The sequence below is a fragment of the Lithobates pipiens genome, unplaced genomic scaffold (assembly GCF_037356315.1).
Source record: "Lithobates pipiens isolate NorthernLeopardFrog02 unplaced genomic scaffold, aLitPip1_a1.2 Scaffold_22, whole genome shotgun sequence".
Taxonomy (NCBI): Eukaryota; Metazoa; Chordata; class Amphibia; order Anura; family Ranidae; genus Lithobates; species Lithobates pipiens.
In genome coordinates, this window is record NW_027507784.1 from 228,729,371 (window position 1) to 228,753,481 (window position 24,111).

A 24,111-nucleotide genomic window follows, 5' to 3' on the forward strand; every position below is an offset into this window, starting at 1 on the left:
TATTTTGTATAGTTAGTAAAGAAAAAATGTACATATGTACACACATAATATGTATAGTAACGCGCATATAATGAAACAAAAAATGTTGTGTATAGGTATATATAAATACATACATACATACTGGACACTTTATTATGTACAGCTTTCAAGCACCGTTTTGAGTGTAGAACCGGAAGGATCCATCAGAAGATGGGGACACTGTAGCCACAATGGGATGGACATGGTCAGCAACAATACTCAGGTAGGCCGTGGTGTTTAAAAAATACTCAATTGGTACCAAGGAGTCCGAAGTGTGGCAAGGAAAATATCCCCCCCCCCCCCCACCACCAGCCTGAACCGGGGATACAAGGCAGGATGGAATGATTCATGCTTTAATTTTTTTTTAATGCAAATTTTAAACCATAACATCTGATTGTTACAACAGAAAATGAGACTCACCAGACCAGTCAACATTTTTTCAATCTTCTATTCTAAAATCTGTACCATTAAAAACTCTGAACTCACATATGAAGTATGGATTTTAACACACACATAACAAATGGTCCATAATGGAGACACACGTACCCATCCCCCCCAAAAAAAATTAAGCAACCAATGCACATAGATGATGCTCTGTGAATATTTACTCATTTTTAACACGATTATATATCTATATAACATAGAGAAAGTTTTTGTGCAAATAGTTGTAAATTAGCAGTTTTTGTAAAACTCCCACCATCCCATCTAACATCTTCCCATCTTCTTCAGTACATCTAGATGCATAAATGAATTTTGTTGCTGAGATTATTTTTTTTTTTATAATAGCTGTACAGAAAAAAGTAGCCGCTGGGTATAGATATACATATATTATATATACAGGTATTAACTTACATTACTGTATGCACGTACAAAATGTTATCAAAAATACTCTCAGGAAAAAAAGGAGAGAAAGGGAAAGAGAAAAGAGAAAGAGAGAGGGAAATAAAAAGAAAGAAGAGAGGGGGGAAAGAGATAGGGGTGGGTAGTCACCGTGGGTCTTCTATGCGCCTGTTCATGTCCGATCCTCCCGAAGGGTCCAGGTATTCCACACCACATCGTGTGCTTCTAACCGATCCTGTATCCTGGCGGTCATCTTTTTCATCAACTCCACATCTCTGATTCTAGCGTGAAGAGCACCAGGGGTAGGAGGCTGTGTCTTTTTCCACTGAAAGGCAATAAGGCACCGCGCGGCTGTCAGGATGTGTCGGAAGAGTTTCTTTTGGGCTTTCGAACGTTTAGGAAAAGGGATGCCGAGCAGGAAGGTTTTAGGGGTCAGAGTCAGCTGCTGGTCTAGGATGCAAGCCAGAAGGTGTTGAACCTCTTTCCAAAAAGGAACTATGCGGGGGCATAGGTACATCTTAGGGAGCTTGCGCCAGAGGCATTGCAGATGAGACATAGATCCCAATAAGCGGGCCTGGGGAACCAATGTCGCCGCACTCCAGAACATACTGTTAGGGTGAGTCGGGGCCAACCAAAGCTTTTCAATTTCCAACCATTGGTTATAGGATCTCTGGGTAAACCAGGAGGCAACCACGCGGAGCTGGACCGCTTGGTAATACCTAATGAGATCAGGAAATGCTAGACCCCCATCTGAACGTGAGGCCGTCATTACTGAACGAGGTATTCTGTGGCGTTTATAGTTCCACGTAAATTTGAGCAGATCTGTTTGTAGTTTTTTCAAGTGTGGATAAGGTATGGGAATGGGGAGGGTCTGGAAGAGATAAAGGAGCTTGTAATTTTCACCAAAGCTATCCTACCGAGGAGGGAAATTTGGTGCTTCCGCCATTGCGAGAGTAGTTGCCTAATAGATACGTATAGGGGCGGAAAGTTTGCCTGATATAGGGAGGCGAAAGTTGAGGTGATGTTTATCCCCAGATACTTAAGGGAGGTAGACTTCCAATTGTAGGGGAAATTGGATCGTAGATGATCTACCTCCAGGGGTGGGATATTAACTGGAAGGGCCTCCGACTTTGAGGCATTGATTTTGTAACCCGATAGGGCACTATAGCAGTCCAGCTCCATGTGTAAGTTGGGCAGGGAGATCCTGGGTTGGGTCAGGGTAAGGATAACATCATTCGCAAACAACAAAATCTTAAATTCCTTATCTCTAACCGGTATACCCCTTATAGCCCGATTCCGTCTAATGGACGCCGCCAGGGGCTCTATGCAGAGGGCAAATAATAAGGGTGATAGGGGGCATCCCTGGCGCGTACCATTGGAGACAGAAAAGGTCAAAGAGGTAGCGAAGGGGGTCTTAACTTGAGCGGACGGATTAGAGTAAAGATGTCGTATGGCCCACAGGAATGGTCCCCCTATCCCTATGTGGGTCAACGTGGCGAACAGGAAGGGCCACCCCAGCCTATCAAAAGCTTTTTCAGCATCCAAACTCAAAAGCAAGGACGGCACGCCCTCCCTATTCGCCACATCGACCAGGTCTATCACCTTCCTGGTGTTATCTCCAGCCTGGCGGAGGGGGATGAAACCCATTTGGTCTTTGTGGATAAGGGAGGGGGGGACCATGTGGAGCCGCAGGGACAGCAGTTTTGTAAAGATTTTCAAGTCTGCATTCAAGAGCGCTATGGGCCTATAATTGGCACAAAGGATGGGATCTTTATCAGGCTTAGGGATCAGGGTAAGAAAGGAGCGTTGCATATCCGAGGGGACGGGAGTGTTCTGTAGAAAGGCGTTAAAAAGTTTACTCATGTGCGGGAGTAAGAGAGGCAGAAATGCTTTATAATATTCGTAGGGTAGGCCGTCTGGACCTGGGGCTTTATGTGCTGGCAGGGACTTAATGGCCTGTTCTATCTCTTCTTCCATGATGGGCATGTTTAAAGATGCTAGGTCTGTTTCCTGAATGCGAGGGATACCGCTTTCTGACAGGTACTGCTGCATGCGATGCGAGAGCTCTAAAGGCAGGGGATCGCTGGGGATGTCGGGGTTGTTATACAGTTCCGCATAGAAACCCGCAAACGTGTCAACAACATCTTTGGGATGGGAAACAACAGTGTTGGATTTATTTTTGATCTGGTGTGGAGTGGACAGGAGGGTGTTGTCTCTAAGTTTCCTCGCTAAGAGGGAGTGCGCTTTATTACCCCTGTCATAATATGCCTGTTTTATCCGAAGGAGAGCCTTTTCCACCCGGCGGAGTGCCAAGTCACTAAGCGCCATACGCAGATTTGTTATTTTTTTGGGGAGTCGCAGGGACGGGGAGGATTGTAGTTTCAGATCCAGCTGTCTGAGCTCCCTCTCTGTGTTTAATTTGGTGGCCGCGATGTCCCTCTTCATGGCTGATGAAAGTGCCATGCATTTACCGCGTATGACCGCTTTGTGAGCCTCCCACAGAGTAGAGAGAGTGACATCTGGAGTGATGTTTTCCGTAAAATAGTGGTTCAAAGTCTAAACTAATTCTGATTGGGAGGGAAGGTGTTGTAGGAGAAAGGTGTTCAATTTCCAATTATAGGGCCGAACGACAGGGGAGCCCAAGTCCAGGGTGAGTAGGATTGGGGCATGGTCCGACCATGAGATCGGTAAGATAAGGGCACTGCGTGCCGCTCTTAGTGTAGCATTATTAATAAAAAAATAGTCGATGCCGGAGTGCATCTGGTGGGGGGCTGAAAAGTACGTATACTGCCGGTCCGCTGGGTGGAGAGTCCGCCAGACGTCGAAGAGTGCATAACGTCTGGTAAGCTGATGAAAGAGCTTCGAATCCCTGAGGGCTTTGGCTGAGGGCGTTTGGGGGGTTGCCACCAGGCAGTCCACAGCAGCCGAGTGAGCTAGGTTAAAGTCTCCACCCACCACCAAATAACTGTGGTCAGCCTTGAAAAGGCGTGACAGGACTCTAGAGATAAAGCTATGCTGGCGGACATTGGGAGCATACAGGGTGCAAAGGGTGATCGGTTGAGACTGCCATGTACCCTTGAGTACCAGGAAGCCCCCCGAGGATCACTGTAGTGGTCAAGATAAGTAAATGTAGTTCCATGTTGAATCAGAATAGCCACCCCCACTCTCTTATGGGACCAGGGGATAAATAAGTGAGTGGGAAGTGTCTGGAGGCGAAGGCAAAGGATCCCCCTTTATCAAAATGCGTCTCCTGGACAAGGATAATGTAAGCTCCTGACTGTCTAAATTCCCTTAGTGCCAGATGGCGTTTCCTGTTTGAGTTTAAGCCATGGACATTCAGGGAGAGAATCTTAGCCATCAGTCAAGTCATGGGGGGGAGGGGGTTTGGAGATGGAATCTTACCTGATAACGACGTCCAGTGATGACCTCCAGGAGCCAGGAGTGCGCTTGCCCCATTGGGAGGACCTGAAAGACATGTCTCGAGGACCTACAGACTGCACCGTGGTGACAAAGGGGGGAAAGTAGGGAAAGAGAAGAAAAGAATGTTAGAACAGCAAGAGAGAAAACTTATATCATGCACGAAACTGTAACACATCAAAACGTACAACATTACTTAACCTTGAGTGGGCAAATCGCTCAGGTCTACACGGATTTCCAGGGGGCCACCAGACCCAGAGCCCAAGGACCGGGTCAGGTGGCTGCATGGGAGTCCAGCTCTCCACATTCGTTACTGTAAAAGGGATAAGAGGCTATGGACCGAGGAGAACCGAAAAATAATTGTTGCAACAATGATCGCAAAATGAAACCTAGGGCCCCGGGTACAGGACTAGTGAACCTGGGAAGGAGGGGGTGGTGTGAGAACGAAAGGAAACCCACTCTCTCTGGTCTCCCAAATGCCAGCCTAAGGGCAGGAAGTCAATGGTAAGGCACCAGGGGGGGAAGGGGGGAAGGGAAACAACGGCGACCAGCAGCAATGTAACGTTCAGACACCAGTCCACCGGTCAGCCAAAAAGAAAAATTGACCTTTCTCCCTATAACCACGAGGGCGGAGGGGAGCAACAAAGGAGAAAAAGGAACAAAAAGAAATGAGGCTGGGTATGTCAGCCATCCCGGTTTCTGGGTCGTTGCAGAGACAGAAACTTCTGCCAAAGCGTTGGTGGTGTAAGCGGGGTAGCCACGAGATCCCAATCAGGCAGCTGGGGAGGGCGGATGCCCAGTTCCTCACAGAAGGCATGTAGATCTTCTGGATACCGCAGGGAAGCTGACTTGCCTTGATGTTTGGCGGTGGGGCTGAATGGGAATCCCCAGCAATAAGGAATGTTTTCGTCTTGCAAGGTTGGAGTAGTCTGCGTTTTTGTAGGGTTATCCAGGAGAGGTCTGGGAAAAGTTGCACTTGAATATCCCGGAAGGTCACCACTTGGGCCAGGCGGGCCTGCCGCATAATGTCCTCTTTAAGGGGGGAACGGGTTAATTCTACAGATAACGTCCTTGGGGCTGGAGTTAGCATTCTGTGTGCTCTGTCCATCTCAATAAACTTGGTGGTGGGTTCTCCCAGGAGATTGTTAAATACTTCCTACAGAATAATCTGTATGTCCTCCGGACCATCCGCCTCCTGGATCCCCGGACCCTTATGTTATGCCTGCGCCACCCTGTTATCAAGGTCCTCCACATGACGCTGCATATCTCTCAATAACATGCGATGATCGGCCCCTTGTATTTGGGTCCTATGGACCGCTATCTTGGTCTCCTGAATCTCCTCCTCGGCCATCTCCACCCGGTCCGCAAGGTGCTTAAGGCCGGAGTGGAGCATTTGTATTTCCGATCTGCATGTAGATTTAAAGTGGAAGTAAACTCCCCTATCGTTTTCGGCCAAGGAAGCTGCCATCTTTGCCTCTGTTTAATCTTCAACTGCTATGGTGCTGCACATGTGATTTGATATGACACCAGCCATTGGATGGTTTGATAGTTTGGCTGAGAGCACAGCCAATGTGCAGTTAGCATTCCCGGCATGCCTTTTTTTTAACTGTTTAAATCAATGGGTCTTCTTTAGTGGGTATCGCTTGCAGATAGAGCTGCCACTGTGGGTGCAGAGATGGGGGGCAGGGCTCCCCAGGGTTGCCCTGGACTGGATGTAGGCGAGGTGGCAAGGGTCTGGAATCCACGGGCCTGTCGGCATATGTTGAAGGAGCGGGCCTAGGTGGTGAGTCCCACACCCCCGCCCAGGTGGGTGCAGAGGCCGGAGGAGATGGCCGGCTCTGTCCCCACTCTACCCGTGGGGACAGATCTGTGGGGCACATGGAATGTGCAGAGGAGGTTGGGGATCCACACGGATGATGCGGGGGGCTGGGGGCCTGTGAAGGAGCCAGCCTTTGGGCTTTAGGTGGCGGTGACCGGGTGTCGGGGTCCTGGTGGGGCCCTCCCATCCTCCCGGGTCCCTGGTAAATCCAGGTCAGGGGCTCCCTGGGGGGGGGGGGACAGGGCAGGGAAGTCCATGATATCCTGGCTGGAGGGTGACCCCAAGGATATGGCAGGAATGTAGGGGTCCGAAGCTGCCCGAAGCAGCCAGGGAAGTGCCTCAGGCCTAGCTGGGCCGGCCCGATAGGCAGCCGAGGCCGGGGTCTGACTCACCACACCGGAGGTAGTGGGGGCCGAGGCTTTCCCCTGCGAGGTCCCGTCCCCTCGAGGCTAGGTTGGCGGCTGGTCGGCAGGCTGCGGCCCGGGGACAAAGCCGGGGATGGCACGGTGGCTGCAGTCAGCACCATCTTGGGAGATCCGCCGGCCGGGAGCTCCATCGGCGGGAAGAAGGAGCAGAGGTCCATTGCTGAGCCCAGCGGGACAGCGGAGGGTCCCCGGGCGGTAGATGAGCGGGTAGCCCTGGATCTACCCATCGGATGGCGGTGGATGGTCCCCGTTAGGTGCCGATAAACGGGCCTGGCGGGAGAGCGAGAAGATTACACTGCCATCGGTTTTAACGTTTGTAAGTTGGATGTTTGAAAGTAGGGGATTGCCCTATATGCTCTGCAGAAATGGCGGAACAAGGTGTTGGTGTTGCCACAACATTGTAAACCCTCAAAGTGACTCTTGGTGGGCGCTGGAGCGCCCTGCTGTGAACGATTATATCAAGAATTGTAATTACATGGCATTGTTGAACAGTGGTAGAAAAATTGGGCCTTTGGTGGTTGTGGTGGTGGTGCTGGTGCCACAACACTATAAGTCCTCACAGTTACTCTCGATGGGTACAGGAACGGGCCCTGCTCTGAAATATTATATCAAGAATTGTAATTACATGCCCCTGTTAAACAGGGGCTGAAAAATTGGGCTGGTGGCACTGGTGCTGGTGCCACGACACTGCAACCTCTCCCATATACTCTAGTTGTAGTGCAGGAATGAGCCCTGCTGCAAAGCATTGCATCAAAAATTTTAATTACATGCCCCTGTTAAACGGGGGCTGAAAAATTGGGCTGGTGGCACTGGTGCTGGTGCCACGACACTGCAACCTCTCTCATATACTCTAGTTGTAGTGCAGGAATGACCCCTGCTGCAAAGCATTGCATCAAAAATTGTAATTAAACGCCCCTGTTAAACAGGGGTTGAAAAATTGGGCTGGTGGCACTGGTGCTGGTGCCACGACACTGCAACCTCTCCCATATACTCTAGTTGTAGTGCAGGAATTAGCCCTGCTGCAAAGCATTGCATCAAAAATTGTAATTACATGCCCTTGTTAAACAGGGGCTGAAAAATTGGGTTGGTGGCACTGGTGCTGGTGCCATGACACTGCAACCTCTCCCATATACTCTAGTTGTAGTGCATGAATGAGCCTTGCTGCAAAGAATTGCATCAAAAATTGTAATTAAACGCCCCTGTTAAACAGGGGCTGAAAAATTGGGCTGGTGGCACTGGTGCTGGTGCCATGACACTGCAACCTCTCCCATAAACTCTAGTTGTAGTGTATGAATGAGCCCTGCTGCAAAGCATTGCATCAAAAATTGTAATTAAACGCCCCTGTTAAACAGGGGTTGAAAAATTGGGCTGGTGGCACTGGTGCTGGTGCCACGACACTGCAACCTCTCCCATATACTCTAGTTGTAGTGCAGGAATGAGCCCTGCTGCAAAGCATTGCATCAAAATTTTTAATTACATGCCCCTGTTAAACAGGGGCTGAAAAATTGGGCTGGTGGCACTGGTGCTGGTGCCACGACACTGCAACCTCTCTCATATACTCTAGTTATAGTGCAGGAATGAGCCCTGCTGCAAAGCATTGTATCAAAAATTGTAATTAAACGCCCCTGTTAAACAGGGGCTGAAAAATTGGGCTGGTGGCACTGGGGCTGGTGCCATGACACTGCAACCTCTCCCATAAACTCTAGTTGTAGTGCAGGAATGAGCCCTGCTGCAAAGCATTGCATCAAAAATTTTAATTACATGCCCCTGTTAAACAGGGGCTGAAAAATTGGGTTGGTGGCACTGGTGCTGGTGCCATGACACTGCAACCTCTCCCATATACTCTAGTTGTAGTGCATGAATGAGCCCTGCTGCAAAGCATTGCATCAAAAATTGTAATTAAACGCCCCTGTTAAACAGGGGTTGAAAAATTGGGCTGGTGGCACTGGTGCTGGTGCCACGACACTGCAACCTCTCTCATATACTCTAGTTGTAGTGCAGGAATGAGCCCTGCTGCAAAGCATTGTATCAAAAATTGTAATTAAACGCCCCTGTTAAACAGGGGCTGAAAAATTGGGCTGGTGGCACTGGTGCTGGTGCCATGACACTGCAACCTCTCCCATAAACACTAGTTGTAGTGCAGGAATGAGCCCTGCTGCAAAGCATTGCATCAAAAATTGTAATTGAACGCCCCTGTTAAACAGGGGTTGAAAAATTGGGCTGGTGGCACTGGTGCTGGTGCCACGACACTGCAACCTCTCCCATATACTCTAGTTGTAGTGCAGGAATGAGCCCTGCTGCAAAGCATTGCATCAAAAATTGTAATTAAACTCCCCTGTTAAACAGGGGCTGAACAATTGGGCTATTCGCACTGGTGCTGGTGCCACGACACTGCAACCTCTCCCATATACTCTAGTTGTTGAGCAGGAATGAGCCCTGCTGCAAAGCATTGCATCAAAAATTGTAATTAAATGCCCCTGTTAAAGAGGGGCTGAAAAATTGGGCTGGTGGCACTGATGCTGGTGCCACAACACTGTAACCTCTCCTATATACTCTAGTTGTAGTGCAGGAATGAGCCCTGCTGCAAAGCATTGCATCAAAAATTGTAATTAAACTCCCCTGTTAAACAGGGGCTGAACAATTGGGCTATTCGCACTGGTGCTGGTGCCACGACACTGCAACCTCTCCCATATACTCTAGTTGTTGAGCAGGAATGAGCCCTGCTGCAAAGCATTGCATCAAAAATTTTAATTAAACGCCCCTGTTAAACAGGGGCTAAAAAATTGGGCCTTAGGCACTGGTGCTGGTGCCACAACACTGCAACCTCTCCCATATACTCTAGTTGTAGAGAAGAAATGAGCCCTGCTGCAAAGCATTGCATCAAAAATTGTAATTAAACACCTCTGTTAAACAGGGGCAGAAAAATTGGGCTGGTGGCATCACCCGGAACCAAAAATGTGTTTCCAAGATATCAGCGGAGGAGGAAGAGGATAGACAGTCAACATAACAGGACAGTCACTCAGCATCAGCATAGGCAGTCTTGAAGGGATGTGATATTTTAAAAAAAATTATTCGGTTACATCAGCTGCAGGTGCTTGGTAGTCAGTGGACAGGCGCACCCTGTGATTGGTAACAAAGCCACCAGCAACACTGAAGGTGTGTTCTGAAAGAACGCTGGATGCAGGACAGGCCAGTAGCTCAATTGCATACTGTGCAAGCTCTGGCCAGTGATCCATCCTCAAGACCCAGTAAGCCAGAGGACTTTCGATAGGAAAGCTGTCCAAGTCTGACCTTGCCCCTGGGTATTCCTGCACCATGTAAATCAGACGCTGGCGATAGTTGCTGGAACTGATCATACCTTGGGGCTGCGGACTAAAAAATTGTCCAAATGCATCGGTCAGATGGAAACCTTCTCCACCACTCCTTCTGACCGATGACTCAGCAACACGTTGTCCAGGACAAGGAGTTTGTAACCTCCCAGTCTCTGGGAATGCATTGTACAGACCTTTCTGCAAGACCTCCCGGAGATGTCTCATCCTCTGCTCCCTCTGCGACGGCAAGATAAGGTCTGCAACCTTACCCTCGTACCGTGGATCAAGGAGAGTGGCTAGCCAGTAATGGTCCCTCTCCTTGATCCGAAGAATACGAGGATCCTTCCACAGGCTTTGCAGGATCAGGGAGGCCATGCAGCGTAGGTTAGCTGAGGCATTCGGTCCGAAGTCCTCTGGGTCACTAAGGATAACATGATCCGCAGCTACCTCCTCCCAGCCACGGACAAGTCCATGGGTTTCTTGGGACTGTAAATCATCCCTACAAGACTGCTGCTGCTGATGCTGAGTGCCAGACTCCACCCCCATGCTGACACAATAATCATCCTCCTCCTCTTCCTGTGTGATGGGTGGGACAGCAAGAACACTGTCTGGATAAAGGGGGCCTTGAGAGTCAAGGAAGTCCTCCTCTTCCTGCCTCTGTTCTGCCTCAAGTGCCCTGTCCATTATTCCATGCAGCCTATGCTCCAAGAGGTGGACAAGAGTTACAATGTCACTGATGCATGCACTGTCACTGCTCACCATCCTTGTGGCCTCCTCAAATGGTGACAGGACAGTGCATGCGTCCCTGATCATGCCCCACTGGTGTGGTGAGAAAAAACCGAGCTCCCCTGACCCTGTCCTGGTGCCGTAGTCGCACAGGTACTCATTGATGGCCCTCTGCTGTGTGTGCAGCCGCTGCAGCATGGCCAACTTTGAGTTCCACCTGGTGGGCATGTCACATATAAGGCGGTTCTTGGGCAGGTTCAACTCCTTTTGGAGCTCAGCCAGCCGAGCACAGGCATTAAATGATCTGCGGAAATGCACACAGACTTTCCTGGCCTGCTTCAGGACATCCTGTAAGCCCGGGGACCTGCCCAAAAACCGCTGCACCACCAGGTTAAGGACGTGAGCCACACAGGGCACATGGGTCAGTTGTCCCTGTCGGAGGGCAGAGAGGAGGTTGGTGCCATTGTCGCAAACCACCAATCCTGGCTTAAGCTGGCCTGGCGTTGTTATATTCTTAATATCTAAATTGTAATTGGCTTTATTATACTTTATTCAGAATATAATTCTCCATACTGTGTGAAAGAAACTTTGAGTCAATAAATTCTATGTTATGACTTGCATAGCTGGAAAAGTAAACATTTAAAACCTGTCAGGATTTTGATAAATGTTGTTTATGTTAAATTCTCCAGTTCATTATATATATGTTTTTAGAAAGTCATTTTCTATGTAATTGAGAAGCTCTATGTAATTGAGAAGCCCTATGTAAATTGAGACAATATTTTTCTTAGAGTCTGAAATCCTCCCTCAACCCCATTTCCTGCCATTTCATCAGAAGGTAAATTGTGTTTTAAGTGTTAACATATGTTACATTGATTATAAGTAACCACTTATTAGCCCACACTTTTGTAAAGGAGGAGTTATCTTTCGGGCTGGAGATTAGAGAATGGTTGATATAGTCATAAGACTGGGAGTGAGACTTCCTGTTGAATCCTAGACACACAACTAGGCAGATGTGCTCTTGCAAACCCATCAGCCTAGTAGAAACATCTCATGCACACAGCTTTCCAGCATACAAAGGGTTATTCCGCCATTTTAGACAATAGAAGTTACATGGAAATAACCTTAAATCTTTCATAACACAATTTTTAAAGATACAAATGATTATTATTGTACTATTTTTTGTAAGTATTTTTTTCTATTTAAATGTGTACAAATAAATACACATTTTTGAATTACGCTGACTCAGAACTAATTAAGGAAATTTGTCTCACAAGATTAATCGATCTCACCATATATACTTAAGACTTTGAAATATTTATTCATTAGTTTCAATATTTTTACATTGGCTCAGCCATCCAGTCAATCATAAGTCGGAAGTTTTTTTTTCAACTTCCATCCTTTGATCAGAGGGGAAGTGATGAACAGAGATTAACTTCGCAAAGATTGAAAAGAACCTAGAAGAACATTTGATCGATTGATTGTGAAAGACCGGAGAATTTCAGATATACAGAAGTCTTGAAAGACGGTGGACAGCGGGAAAACTGATGAGTTTTATATTTGGTGAGTAGAAAAGTAATATGGAATTTGTAGATGTTTTAGCTGATGAAAGTAAATTAGAATTTACAGGTTTATCGAAACAGGTCTCTGATGCTGTTTTATGGAAATCTATGTATAGTCAATGCTTACAAGCAAATACTGAAATTGAGAAAGCTAAATTTTCATTAACGAAAACTAAGAGGAAACTACGTAATGTAATGAAATTTATTTCAGTTTTTAATAATATGATATTTGATGAGCCAGAAAACAAATGATTTGTGTAGTAAATCAAGCAGCAAGTAAAAATGTAAGTGAAAATATACAAACACATGAAAATGTATTTTTTGAACCTAGCTGTTCAGGTTGTGAAACTTTTTGTACGTATATTGAGCATTTAGAGAATGAAGTAGAATTGCAGAATAATGTAGCTTCAAAAGATTTTCGGTAATTTCAAAGAAAGTTGAGAAAAAACAGTCAGATGCAGCAAAATCATCGTTTATACCGGACAATCCGGTTGACATACAGGATACTTCTTTGGATGATGTTCGAAAACAGAAATTGTTAGAAAGAGCGTCTAGACTTAAGTTGCAAATACATGATCAGCTGATGAAAATTTTGAAAGATATCCCTCGTTATGATTCAAGAGCAGATGTGTTTTTCAACGGGGATGTCTTTGAAAGTTTTTGTGATCGTTTCAATTTGAGTGACAAACAAAGGAATAAAATCTTTTGTTTATGGGTTCCTAGTCACATAGCAAGACGTTTAGTCAAAACACCCTATCTTGATAATTATGGCGCTGAAGTTCATAGTGATGCATCTGAAAGACTGCGTCAGTTGTTGAAGTGTATTACTGGGGAAGAAACCCCAACAGCTGAGTTATTGGATTCTTTAAAAGTAACAACACATGATGATCCATTTCATTTTAGTGAAACATTTGCAAAGGCATTTAAAATGGTGTATGCAGTGGATGAAGAGACTTCTGCATTAATAAGGGCATTTGTTCACAAATTTACATATTTAGACCCTGCATCAATGGCGCTAGCTAGTCAAAAGTAAACTTTGGATGATGCTACCTCAGTTATAGATCTTGTAAGGAGACAATTAAAGAGAAGTAACTTAAAATCAAAAATTTCTGTCATTCAGGATAGCAATTCTGAATTAGACAATCAGAAAGATGTTAAAGCAGGCAATACTGCCACCGTCAGGAATGGCAGGGCAAGACAGTTTGATAAAAAATCAATAACTTGTTTTTTTTGTCAAAAGCTTGGTCATTATAAATCTCAATGTAGACAGTATTTAAAACATATTGAGTTGAAAAACATTGGAAAAGAAAATGGATTAGTATCCAATAAACCTTCTGCCCCACCTTCAACAGAAGAAGTTAGACATTTTTCTCCTTATGCCCCTCTGAGAAGGGAAATGAAAGAGATTGGAATGAACATGAATGCTCATTTAAACGGTGATAGCAATGGGAGACAGCCTTTGTTATCGGCCCCATGACAGATAGAGGAAAAGGAAATAATTTATCATTCTCTAGTACATGTTGCCCCTATATTTTTAGACAAAAGTGGACGCCCTTATTTAAAAGCTAAAATTAATGGACAAAAAGTGAAAACTCTTTTGGATACAGGTGCTCAGATTAGTGTCACTGGTTTGAATTTACCTGTTTTATCGGACGCGGCAGTTTGTACAATTGTCGGGTTTAATGGAACAGGTGATTCTCAAGCTAAAATGTGTAAAAATGTTTCTTTTGAAATCCCAGGTTATTTGCAAACTGAAATAGACATGTGGTTTTGTAAGGGATCTGAAAATATTATCGGAACTGATATTTTGTATCAAAGAGGATGGATTATTGATTTAGGCAATGGAGTGATTTGGAAGGGTTCAGCTAATCGTAAGTCTGTGGTAATTGATCCAGCTGATTATTCAGAAGTGGGAAGCATTTGTTTAACAGAAGCAGTTGACACCGATTACAAATGGCCTGATACAGGAGATAATTTGAAGTTAAAACAAGTGATACAGTTACACAAAAAACTTTGGAGTCAAAAAAAGAATGATGTTGGCTTATTTAAGGATATTTTAGTCAATATCGAAGGAAGGGATCATCCCTTTGTGAAGCCATATAAATTACCACCAGATTCTGATGAACCTGTTTCATTGATCATACAAGAGTTTTTGGAACAGGGTATTATCAGGAAAGCAAATTCGGTTTGATTGATCTAAGAATGCTAAACAAATACATACCCTGTTGTTCGCCTATTGTAGTGGAAACACCAGATATCATGTCACAGTTAAATGCTAATGCAAAAGTTTTTTCTGTATTAGATATTGCGAATGGATTTTTTAGCATTCCTTTTGCCAAAAGCTGTCAAAATAAATTTTCATTTGTTTTCAAAAATATATCGTATGTTTTCACAAGACTTCCCCAAGGCTTTCATAGTTCCCCATCTATATTTCATCAGGCGTTGGCAAATGTTTTATCAAGGTTCTCTAGACCTGATTTTTTGATTCAGTATGTAGATGACATACTTCTTTCAAGTGAAAATGAGGAGGAGCATTTGACTCTTCTGGCAGAATTGCTGACAATTCTGCAGGAAGAAGGTCTAAAGCTAAATACACGCAAAGTTCAGCTCATGAAAAGTGAGGTAAAATTTCTAGGAATTTTGATTGGTCCAGGGAAAAAGCAGCCTTTGCAGGAACGTATAGAGGCTATTGCATCTTTACCTGTACCAACTACATTCAAAGCATTGAGACAATTTTTGGGATTGGTGAATTTTTCCAGAGATTTTATTGAGTAATTGGCAGAGAAGGCGAAACCGCTATATGACTTGTTAAAACATACAGAGGATAATGAATTTGGTCCCTGGACAGAAGTTCAACAAAAAGCTTTTGAAATTTTGATAAATGATTTGCAGTCAGCTCCTGCATTAGCAACAGTGGATAAACAAGCACCATTTGCTTTGCAAGTGCATGCTTCAGAAATTGCCATCTCAGCTGTTTTGCTTCAGAAACAGGGAGAAGATTGGAGAATTCTTGGGTATTTTTCACGTTTAATTACCCCAGTGGAGAGGGGATTAGACGAATGTGTTAGACAATTAGTGGGTGTGCATTATGCAGTAAAAGCAACAGAGCATATTGTAGGATTTAACAAAATAATTTTACAAACCCCACATAGTACCTTGAAGTTCCTTTTTGAGAAAAATGTTTCTGGAGTCTATAATCAAAGATTTTCTCAATGGTTGTTGGCTCTGTCACCTAAACAAATACAGGTTGAGCACAATGCTAAGTATATTCTTCCTCAGTTGATGGAATACAATGGGCTAGAACATGAATGTTTGTGTGAAGTCCATGATACTCATTCTCCTCTTTTTCGTAGAGAGGCAGAGAAAATTGATGAGCCTGTATTTGTTGATGGTTCGAGATATTGTATGTCAGGCAATTATTATAGTGGGTATTCAATTTGGTATCCAAAACGTAAGTTGCCAAAAACACAAGTTGCCAGGACATTTTTCAGCTCAACGAGCAGAACTTGAAGCAGTAAAAACTGCATTGATTATTGACAAGGAAGAGAAGAAAGGTTCACTAGCGATTTATAGTGATAGTTCATATGTTGTACGTTCTCTCACCGATTACTTACCTATTTGGAAACGTAGAGGTTTTGTGGATTCATCCAATAAGACTCTTGTGCAGAAAGAGACATTAGAAGCAGTTTTTGACCTTGCAGAGAGTAATCCTCTTGCATATGCTATTGTAAAAATTCCAGCACATAAAAAAGATGATAGTGAGTTATCTGTAGGTAACAGAACAGCAGTTTCATTGGCAAAGGAAGCAGCTTTGCATGGGAAGTTAGTAGTTCAACCTGAAATGGTATCAATTAATGTTGTGAAGAAAACAGACACACAGATTCCTTCATTTTCAGAGGAACAGAAAAGGGACACGTCACTTTCTTCTTCCTCACCGGTTGACACAGGCTCTTTGGTTTATGAAAACGGGATCTTATGTCATGACTCAGACGGAATTCTATGTCCTGTTATACCACAACACCTACAGGTGGAATTCACTAAATTTAACCATGATAGTTTAGGTCACATTGGCAAGCAAAAATTACTTGAAATTCTTAAAGAGAAATTCTATTGGGACAAAATGGTGGAGACAGTAGACAGTGTAATTAAATCTTGTTTAATTTGTGCACAGGTGAATCCTAGACCAAAGGGTCAGAAACCTCCATTGCAAAGAATTCCTCCAGCAGATGGACCTTGGTCTTCTATCCAAATAGATTATATAGGGCCATTACCATCAGGGAAATATGGATACAGATTTGCTTTGGTTTTGATAGACATTTTTTCAAAATGGGTAGAACTAATCCCAGTACGTAAAGATGATGCTTTAACAACTGCTAGGATGTTGATTAACCACTTCAGGACCGCCGTATTGCCAATGTACGTCAACACAATGGCACAGGCAGGCACAATCACGTAGATGTACGTGATTGCCTTCCAGCGGGTGGGGGGTCCGAACGGACCCCCTCCCGCTGGTTACGGCGGTCCGGTTCGCTCCAGGAGCGCTCCATGATGAGGGGATGGCCGTTGGTTTTCGGCCACCCCCTCTGGATCGCTCCTGGCCAATGAGAAGCTTCCTCCCCTGTGTATTGTTTACACAGGAAGGAGGAAGTGATATCATTCTCCTCGGGGAGGTCTTTTTGACCGGACTACGAGGAGAAGACTAATAGTAAGTGTGCACCAACACTACACTGACATGTAGGTACACACAGGCACACAAACCCCCCCCCGATCCCCCCCCCGATCGCCCACCGATCCCCCCCGCCCCCCCTCCCCCCCCAGTCACAGTGTCACTGATTGCATTGATCATTTCTTTACTGATCAATGCATTCAGTGTCAGTTGTGACAGTAAAAACTGTCAGGACAGTTAGTGTTAGGTACAGGGTAGCCCCCTATCACCCCCCAATAAAGATTTAACCCCCTGATTGCCCCTAGAGTTAACCCTTTCGCCCCCTTTTGCCAGTTTCACTAAGCGATCATTTTTCTGATCGCTGCATGTGTCGCTAGGTAGCTAGTTATTTTTTTAGGTTCACCGCCAGGTTTTTATATCGCTAGGTACCCCGATATACTACCCAATAATGGTTTTAACCCCCTGATTGCCGCTAGTTAACCCTTTCACCCCCTTTTGCCAGTGTCACTAAGCGATCGTTTTTCTGATCGCTGCATTAGTGTCGCTACAGTCGCTAGGTAGCTAGTTATTTTTTTAGGTTCACCGCCAGGTTTTTATAGCGCTAGGTACCCCGATATACTACCCAATAATGGTTTTAACCCCCTGATTGCCGCTAGTTAACCCTTTCACCCCCTTTTGCCAGTGTCACTAAGCGATAATTTTTCTGATCGCTGCATGTGTCGCTAGGTAGCTAGTTATTTTTTTAGGTTCACCGCCAGGTTTTTATATCGCTAGGTACCCCGATATACTACCCAATAATGGTTTTAACCCCCTGATTGCCGCTAGTTAACCCTTTCACCCCCTTTTGCCAGTGTCACTAAGCGATCGTTTTTCTGATCGCTGCATTAGTGTCGCTACAGTCGCTAGGTAGCTAGTTATTTTTTTAGGTTCACCGCCAGGTTTTTATAGCGCTAGGTACCCCGATATACTACCCAATAATGGTTTTAACCCCCTGATTTCCGCTAGTTAACCCTTTCACCCCCTTTTGCCAGTGTCACTAAGCGATAATTTTTCTGAACGCTGCATCAGTGTCGCTAGTGTCGCTAGGTAGCTAGTTATTTTTTTAGGTTCACCGCCAGGTTTTTATAGCGCTAGGTACCCCGATATACTACCCAATAATGGTTTTAACCCCCTGATTGCTGCTAGTTAACCCTTTCACCCTCTTTCACCAGCGATCACAGTATAAGTGTCACTGGTGACGCTGGTTAGCCAATTAGTTATTTAGGTTCCCCGTCAGGTTTTTATATAGCGCCAGGGACCCCCATATACTACCTAATAAAAATTTGAACCCCCTGATTGCCCCTAGTTAACCCTTTCACCACTGATCACCATATAAGTTTTACGGGTGACTCTGGTTAGTTTGTTTTTTATAGCATCAGGGCACCCACCATTTATTACCCAATAAAGGTTTAACCCCCTGATCACCCGGCGGGTGATATCAATTAGGTTTTAGGGTCAGGGTCTGCGTCGCCCCAGGCAGCGTAGGTTAGTGCCAGTACCGCTAACACCCACACGCAAAGCATACACCTCCCGTAGTGGTATAGAATCTGAAAAGATCAATATCTGATCTGATCAGATCTATACTAGCGTCCCCAGCAGTTTAGGGTTCCAAAAAAACGCATTGTTAGCGGGATCAGCCCAGATACCTGCTGGCACCTGCGTTTTGCCCCTCTGCCCAGCCCACCCAAGTGCAGTATCGATCGATCACTGTCACTTACAAAACACTAAACACATAACTGCAGCGATCGCAGAGTCAGGCCTGATCCCTGCCATCGCTAACAGGTTTTTTGGTAGCATTTTATATTCAAATCCGGAAGGCAGTGCTTGGTTTTCGGGGTCCCGTACGTGGCTAGGCTCCCAAAAAGTCCCCCACATGTGGTATCCCCGTACTCGGGAGAAGCAGCAGAATTTATTTTGGGGTGTAATTTGACTTCTGCCCATAGCATGTGTGAGCAATATATCATTTAGTGACAACTTTGTGCAAAAAAAAAAAAAGTTTGTAATATTCCCGCAACTTTTGGCAAAATATAAAATATTCCATGGACTCAACATGCCTCTCAGTAAATAGCTTGGGGTGTCTACTTTCCAAAATGGGGTCATTTGGGGGGGTTTTGTGCTATTTTGGCATTTTATGGCCTTCGAAACTGTGATAGGTAGTGAGGAGTTAAATCAAAAATTTGCACCCTTAGAAATCCTGAAGGTGGTGATTGGTTTTCGGGGTGCCGTGCGCGACTAGACTCCCAAAAAGTCCCACACATGTGGTATCCCCGTACTCAGGAGAAGCAGCAGAATGTATTTTGGGGTGTCATTTCACATATGCCCATAGCATGTGTGAGCAATATATCATTTAGTGACAACTTGGTGCAAAAAAAAAAAAGTTTGTAATATTCCCGCAACTTGTGGCAAAATATAAAATATTCCATGGACTCAACATGCCTCTCAGTAAATAGCTTGGGGTGTCTACTTTCCAAAATGGGGTCATTTTGGGGGGTTTTGTGCTATTTTGGCATTTTATGGCCTTCGAAACTGTGATAGGTAGTGAGGAGTTAAATCAAAAATTTGCACCCTTAGAAATCCTGAAGGTGGTGATTGGTTTTCTGGGTGCCGTGCGCGACTAGACTCCCAAAAAGTCCCACACATGTGGTATCCTCATACTCGGGAGAAGTAGCGGAATATATTTGCAATTCCACATATAACCATGGCATGTGTGAGCAATATATCATTTAGTGACAACTTTTTGTAAAAAATTTTTTTTTTTTTCGTCATTATTCAATCCCTTAGGACAAAAAAAATAAATATTCAATGGGCTCAACATACCCATCAGCAATTTCCTTGGGGTGTCTACTTTCCAAAATGGGGTCATTTGGGGGGGATTTGTACTGCCCTGCCATTTTAGCACCTCAAGAAATGAGATCGGCAGTCATAAATTAAAAGCTGTGTAAATTCCAGAAAATGTACTCTAGTTTGTAGACGCTATAACTTTTGCGCAAACCAAAAAATATACGCTTATTGACATTTTTTTTACTAAAGACATGTGGCTGAATAAATTTTGCCCTCAATGTATGACTAAAATTTAGTTTATTCGATTTTTCTTATAACAAAAAGAAGAAAATATCTATTTTTTTCAAAATTTTCGCTCTTTTTCCATTTATATCGCAAAAAAAAAAAAATCGCAGAGGCAATCAAATACCATCAAAAGAAAGCTCTATTTGTGGGAAGAAAAGGACGCAAATTTCGTTTGGGTGCAATATTGCATGACCGCGCAATTACCAGTTAAAGCAGCGCAGTGCGAAATTGCAAAAAGACCTCTGGTCCTTAAGGTGTTTATTGGTCCGGAGCTGAAGTGGTTAATCATGTTTTTCCAGTTTGGGGTATACCAGCACATCTCAGTAGTGACAGAGGATCCCATTTTACAGGTAAAATCATGCAGGCAATGTGTAAAATTTTGGGTATAGAACAAAGATTTCATGTGCCATATCACCCACAGTCTGCAGGTATTGTTGAGAGGATGAATCCAACAATTAAATCTAGAATTGCAAAAATGTTGTTGGACAGAGGAAATACTTGGGTTGATGTTGTTCCTTTTATTTTAATGGGTGTAAGAAGCACAATTTCTGCTGCTACAAAGTATTCTCCATTTGGATTAATGACAGGAAGGAAAATGCCACTTGTATTTCCCCATGAACCTTTTTTGTCTACACCTCAAAGAGAGGCGATAGAAAAGTCAAAATGGTTGCAGATGTTACAAGATAATTTGAACAGTATCTTGCCACATGCAGCTACATGTATGCAAAAAATGGTTCCTCCTCATATTTCTAAGTTTGAGAAAGGAGGTCAGCTCATGGTAAAGAGTTTCAGGAAAAGTGGGCCATGGCAAAGTAATTGGGAAGGTCCATTTGACATTCTGGATGTTCGAGGGGTGATGGTACAGGTACAAAGACCTCTTAATTCAGTGAAAAACGCACGTAGACAACAAAAAACGTGGGTACACACTGATCAATGCAAACTTTATATTCCGAGATAATGATGCTGCCTTTCTTTTTTCAGGAATTAAATATAAAAATCGAATCTGAAGAAAGTGCGTATTCCAAAAGAAAAAAGATGTCAGCACAACAAATGAAAAGTGTAAAAGAGAGAAAATGTATCCTCATCACAGGATTCATCTTTTTCCTAATGACAATTTTATTTGTGATAATATATATCAAGAACTGCTCAAGTTATGCAAAGACTAACAGCATTGAAGGATTACACAACAAAGGTCACATGTTATTCAGAAATAAGAGAGATGTAGACACTGATATCATTACAGATGAACAAAAAGATAACAATGCTGATATCATTACAGATGAACAAAAAGATAACAATGCTGATATCATTACAAAGGACAAAAATGATATTGATATTAATGATCATGATAAAAACCATGATTTTAGATATGTTGATATAAATACAGCAGAAGATTTGTATGGATATATATGTATTGGTCAAGGGTACGATTATTGTTTACAATTGTATTTCATTCACAGCAATAATATTGACATCAAAGTTAAAATAGAATCCAAAACAAATTTTGTTAAAATGCAGGGATCTTATAGACTAAATAACAAAACCGGAACTTTTGAATGTAACATATTGTTGAGGAGTTCCTGGTCTATATTTTTAAAGGGTAATGAGTCAACAATTTGGTCTGGAGATGTGGATAATAGTATGTCAAGATCTGGAAAATCACTTTATCCATTAGATCAATATTTTTATCTTTTTCAAAGTTTTGTAAAAATATTAGATCCAGAACATCTAAACATCATTGGAGATGTAAGAACATGGGATTTTAAAGTAACAAGGAAATTTACTCAAATAAGGGTCAAAATTGATATCTTTATAGTTGATAAGATTGTTCCAGAAATTAATATTTTCCCACAATCTTTGAAAATTATGGAAGATAAAGATAATTTGCATTTGATATGTGATACAAAAATATCTTTACCTCAAAATTCATTGTTGACTTGGAAAAGGAATGATGAGTTTTTGGGTAGTTTTCTTTATAGTTCTACTATCATAATTCATAAAGGAATTTTTGGTAGTGTGAATTGGATCAATGATACATTTGTTTATCAACAAATGAGAGTATCTTTGAATGATACTGGCATATATGAATGTTGCATATCAATAGAAAATTATCCGGTGAAATGTGCAAAGGCAAGTGTTATTGTTATGTCTCCAAGGAAAACTCCATGTGTCAATAAGAAAAGTTTCTCTGCAAGCCCTTTTCAGATTAACCATTTCCAATCCAGAACTCTTTTGAGAGAAGGAAAATTTGTCATTATTTTGTGGAACTTTAATGTTTCAGAATGGAAAATTTCTACAAGGTTTCCACAATGTCAAGGACATCTGGTTAATATGGAATTGGGTATTGAGAGATGGTTTGGAATTAATAATAGAAATCATAGCAGAAATAAGCGTGGTATTGTTGAAGGTATTTTAGGAGGGATTGGCACAATTGGGAGTATAACAAATAGTATGGATATTAATACTTTAAAGTCTGATCTAGAAACCGCTGGTTTAGTGGGAAGTAATGGTATTAAAATACAAAGACATTTAAATCAGATTGTAGAAAATATGGTAATTAAAACTGCTAATATAATGGGTCCATCTATTTTACATCTTCAAAATATTACTCTTGATTTGATGAGAAGTGAACAACATTTTCATATAGCCAGAGCATGCTTAGAGATTCAAACAGAATATTCCACTAATTTTAAAATAATTGCGCAAGCATTTCAGAGTGGAATAACTCCTCTTGGCATTTTACAGTATTTGCCCAAAGAATATTTATATGCGATAAATCATACAGATTTATGGGTAAATAAATGGATAGGATGCAAGCAGGACATATGTTATAGTTCTTCTATGATTCCAATAGCCGGAAAATAACAAATTTTGGTTCCAATCACTGTTTTGGGATTACCTGTCAGTAATACACAATTATTATACTATAAATTACAGTATACAGATTTTGTATTTAACAATGAAAATTCTGAATTAGAACAATTAGATTTGTCATCATGTTTACAATTCCAGTCTAAAATTATATGTTTACCTAATCAAGATAAAAGCATATTTTATTCTTGTTATCATAATCACACATTATGTTCAGCAAGAACTGAAAATGAAATTAGTTCTGAATTAATTACTCGTGTAGATAAAAAGAAGGTTTGTTTTCAGATTATGTCAGATACAGAAAGGGTTAAAACTTTTTTCTCTTCTTATACAAATACAGAAAACCTAAATCAAGGGTTGTATTGTATAGAAGGAGATATTGTTGCAATAAGTATTAATGGGTTGAGAACAAATTTAACAAATATGTTTATGAAAAATATTAGCGCTCTTCCTACACAGTATAATATTTCCCAAATAGATGAATTTCCATGGGAAAAATGGGCAAATATAATTCAAAAGGATCAAGGTTTATTAATAGCTTTGGCTAAGGAATTGCAGAATGCAGAAGTATTGTTTAAACATGAACAAGGTAATTTGCAAGAAATATCGCATCAGTGGTCAGAATTTTCAGGAAGTAATTGGTGGAAAAAATTTAGTAATAGTGTATCCATGTGGGGAAAAACTTTGATAACTTCAGCAGCAGGAAATATTTTATCACATCCTATTGTAATTATTTTTATTATTATCATGTTATTTCTTATATTCCAGTTATGTTTGATGTTTAGAATGAAAAAATTATATTATCGAATTAGAAGTGATATTAAGAAAGGAGATGATTTGTTACAAAATAAGTTGAAAAGGAAAATGGGTTTTGAAGGTACGAATCCAATTGTACATGAGAAAACATTTGGAGTTATTGAATCAAAGTTTGTTTGAATGTGACATAAATGGTGATGAATGAATTTTTAATCTGAAAAATATGATTAGTATTCATATTTCAGAGGGGAATGTTATATTCTTAATATCTAAATTTTAATTGGCTTTATTATACTTTATTCAGAATATAATTCTGAGTCTGAAATCCTCCCTCAACCCCATTTCCTGCCATTTCATCAGAAGGTAGAATTGTGTTTTAAGTGTTAACATATGTTACATTGATTATAAGTAACCACTCATTAGCCCACACTTTTGTAAAAGGGGAGTTATCTTTCGGGCGGGAGATTAGAGAATGGTTGATATAGTCATAAGACTGGGAGTGAGACTTCCTGTTGAATCCTAGACACACAACTAGGCAGATGTGCTCTTGCAAACCCATCAGCCTAGTAGAAACATCTCATGCACACAGCTTTCCAGC